Source organism: Lolium perenne, chromosome 7, assembly GCF_019359855.2.
Source record: "Lolium perenne isolate Kyuss_39 chromosome 7, Kyuss_2.0, whole genome shotgun sequence".
Taxonomy (NCBI): Eukaryota; Viridiplantae; Streptophyta; class Magnoliopsida; order Poales; family Poaceae; genus Lolium; species Lolium perenne.
The window spans coordinates 179,549,531-179,553,424 of NC_067250.2; the positions used below are offsets into that span (position 1 = coordinate 179,549,531).

Here is a 3,894-nt window from a genome sequence, read left to right on the forward strand (position 1 = left end):
CGCGGAGCCGTCCGCCCTCGACCGCCGCACATCGGCTACTGGCCGGAGATCGTCCGCCGCAGATTGCTAGAGGAGGCGGCGAGGCGCACGGTCGGCTCGATGAAGGGCGGCGCGGAGTCTCGAGTTAGGGGAGGCCACCATGGATGTCCCTTCGGAGGGCGGCGCGGAGGATCTCGAGGTAGGAGAGGCCGTGGCCGGCGCGGCAGGGGCGTGGTGATGGGGGCGCGATGCTGCTCGCTTCCGCTCCCCGGCGATGCTGATGCAGCCGTTGCCCCGTCGCCCCGTACGAGAGTCAACGAGCTTCATCAGGGCAGCTCTACGTAGGCGACGGCCGGATGCCCAGGAACGCGTGGACGGGTGATCTACACTGATGATTATCTTACTCGATTTGTTCTTGAATAATCTTCCTGGGCTACAGCTCCGGCCAGTAACCAGAATGCATTCACAAAAAAAAGGCTAGTACGTAGTAATCATCACGAGTACACAGGAGGCGGCGTCAGATTGATTCCACGCCGTTTGGTCGCCCTGTGTGAAGTCACGAATCTTAAAGCAAATCCAATGGTAATAGATGCGTGCTCACGTATACACGCGGTCACCAAATCCACTCTCCCTTACCTTATGCTGCAATGGAAGCTGTTTGATAATCTCTTTAGCTGCCTCAGCAAGAACATGTCATAACAGATACATTTTACTTAGAACATGAAGAGGTTAGCTGCAGGTGACGGTATAAGTAATTGCCCCACAGAAACTCCGTTTACGTAGAGTTTAGCTACAAGAAAGTGGTATCCATACATATCAAGTACAGTGACACATGGAGGCCTTTAGGTGACACACCAGTATATGAACATCACCATCCAGGAAGTCCAAAGAAGAGCTCAATAATGCAGTAGGAAGTTAACATTGCCGACTAAGCATGTCATTTAGAGTGCGGGCTCACAAATCCTACTTGTCTTCAGGACGCTGCAACGATCCAGAAGGACACGTGGGCGTGTTATTTAGAATGGTTCAGTGTTAAGTTTCCATATTTTGTTTCCTTTCAAACATGTATCGGAACACACGGCCCCATAATTGGTGCTCACAATAGTTACGCTTCTAAAATTTGGCGCTGTAAAAGTCGTTTGCAGTGCGCTCGATCCGGATACAGCGCGCGGCATCGACACGAGCTTCGCTGGAGGCTCTATTTTTACAGCGCAACCAAGAAGCCAAAACCAGTCCTTACCAGAGGATGTAAAATAGAGCTCCACAAACAAGTTTCTTCAACATACATATAACAAACAAGATCAAATAGGACACAAATAAATCTGAATTTTTTTGTTTCTCTTACCGTTTTGAGATTTAAACTTTCTTTCGAGCAAAAATGATGAAAGCTCAGGCGTGGGACAGAGATTCACCCGTTCCCATTCAGATCCAACGATCTACTAGTAGTCTACTAGTATACAATAGCTGCACACATTCGAATCAACGAGCCCTAAGCCGATGGCGGCGCACCCGGCCTCCTCGACCGGCGGCAAGTCCTCCCCGTCACCACCGCCGTCCACGGTGCAGGCGCAGGCGGTAGCTGCAATCCAACCCAGCTCGCTGCGCTACTTCTTCTCCTCGCTGGCCGCCGCCTCCCCATCGGTGCACCGCCGCATCGCCATCGCCGTCGACCTCTCCGACGAGTCCGCCTTCGCCGTCAAGTGGGCGGTGCAGAACTACCTGCGCCCGGGGGACGCCGTCGTTCTCCTCCACGTGCGCCCCACCTCCGTCCTCTACGGCGCCGACTGGGGCTCCATCCCCGTCTCCGTCTCCTACGACGACGACGAAGCGCCGCCGCCGCCCTCCTCCGATTCCAACCCCTCCTCCAAGGAGGATGCGTGGAGGAAGAAGAAGCGGGAGGAGGACTTCGACGCCTTCACCTCCGCCAAGTCGCAGGACCTCGCGCAGCCGCTCGTCGCCGCGTAGATCCCCTTCAAGATCCACATCGTCAAGGACCACGACATGAAGGAGGGCCTTCTCATTGTCCCAACGCGGAGAGGACAAGACATTTCACAACAGTTTTTTCTTCGCGCTGTGGGAAAGATTGCGTTGCCAGATTACGCTATAACCGGCGCACCAGATATACAGCTTTGGATAGCGCAAACTACCGTGCGTACAAAAATATTTACAGCGCCGACCTACTTTAGAGCATCTCCAACAGAAACTGTAAACTAGGCTTGCGCTAAAAAAACTGTCAATATACAGCGCCGAACGCGTTTTTACGTCCTCCAGCAGGCGCTGTAAAGTAGGTTGCGCCGTAAATATTTTTGTGCGCGCGGTAGTTTACGCTATCCAAAGCTGTATATCTGGTGCGCCGGTTACAGCGCGCTGTAATCTGGCAACGCAATCTTTCCCACGGCGCGAAGAGAAAACTGTTGTGAAATGTCTTGTCCTCTTTGCGCTGGGACGATGAGAAGGCGCTCCTTCATGTCATGGTCCTTGACGATGTGGATCTTGAAGGGGATCTGCGCGTCGACGAGCGGCTGCGCAAGGTCCTGGGACTTGGCGGAGGTGAAGGCGTCGAAGTCCTCCTCCCGCTTCTTCTTCCTCCGCGCGTCCTCCTCGGAGGAGGGGTAGGAGTCGGAGGAGGGCGGCGGCGGCGCTTCGTCGTCGTTGGAGACGGAGATGGGGATGGATCCCCAATCGGCGCCGTAGAAGACGGAGGTGGGGCACACGTGGAGGAGAACGACGGCGCGTCCCCCGAGCGCAGGTAGTTCTGCACCTTCCACTTGACGGCGAAGGTGGACTAGTCGGAGAGGTCGACGACGATGGCAATGCGGCGGTGCGTGGATGGGGAGGCGGCGGCCAGCGAGGAGAAGAAGTAGCGCGGCGAGCTGGGCTGGATTGCAGCTACCGCCTGCGCCTGCGCCGTGGACAGGCGCACTGCCGGCGGCGGTGACGGGGAGGACTTGCCGCCGGTCGGGGAGGCCGGGTGCGCCGCCATCGGTATAGGGATCGTTGATTCGAATGTGTGCAGCTACTGTATACTAGTAGACTACTAGTAGATCGTTGGATCTGAATGGGAACAGGTGAATCTCTGTCCCACGCGTGAGCTTTCATCATTTTTGCTCGAAAGAAAGTTTAAATCTCAAAAGGATAAGAGAAACAAAAATTTTCAGATTTATTTGTGTCCTATTTGATCTTGTTTGTTATATGTATGTTGAAGAAACTTGTTTGTGGAGCTTTATTTTACAGCCTCTGGTGAAGGACTGGTTTTGGCTTCTTGATTGCGCTGTAAAAACTGAGCCTCCGGCGAATCTCGCGTCGACGCTGCGCGCTGTATCCGGATCGAGCGCGCTGCAAACGACTTTTACAGCGCCAAATTTTAGAGCCTCTGTTGAAGATGCTCTTACAGCGCCTGCTGGAGGACGCAAAAACGCGTTCGATGCTGTATATTGACGTTTTTTTAGCGCAAGCCTAGTTTACAGCTTCCGTTGGAGATGCTCTTAATCCAGCAGCATATGTATATCCTTATCATTCATCTGAAGCATCTATCTTTGATCAATTAGCATGTATGTACAAGGTAGCTAGCCCTTCAAGTGGACACAGTCAGTGAGCCTATGCCATGTAGAGTGCCTGTACTACTGAAATTGTTAATTGCAGAATCTTGTCAATGTGTTCGCTCTTGCAGCATTATCCTCGCTATCACAATTGTTCTATGGGCTATGGTCGGATTTATGGGACCACCATTTGATCAGCTATGTAAGCTTATTAGTTGACTGGTCTGGCTTCATGTGTTTGTTGTAGGGACAAGAGAGCTCAATAATGAGTCTTAAGTATGCATTGTTTCACAGCTAATAGTAAACAAGACGCAATTGTCTTGCAATGATCCACATCAGGAGTTAGGTTCGGACTTCAGGCTTTACTTAAAATTGA

The 3,894-nt window shown here is 52.6% G+C and overlaps 2 pseudogenes; one reads left to right on the forward strand and one right to left on the reverse strand.

The window, feature by feature from the left end:
* The first annotated feature begins 1,440 nt into the window (after positions 1-1,440).
* Positions 1,441-2,193, forward strand: LOC127315719 (uncharacterized; annotated as a pseudogene).
* A 143-nt stretch (positions 2,194-2,336) lies between these two features.
* On the reverse strand, positions 2,337-2,962 carry LOC127315720 (universal stress protein PHOS32-like; annotated as a pseudogene).
* Between the last annotated feature and the right edge of the window lie 932 nt (positions 2,963-3,894).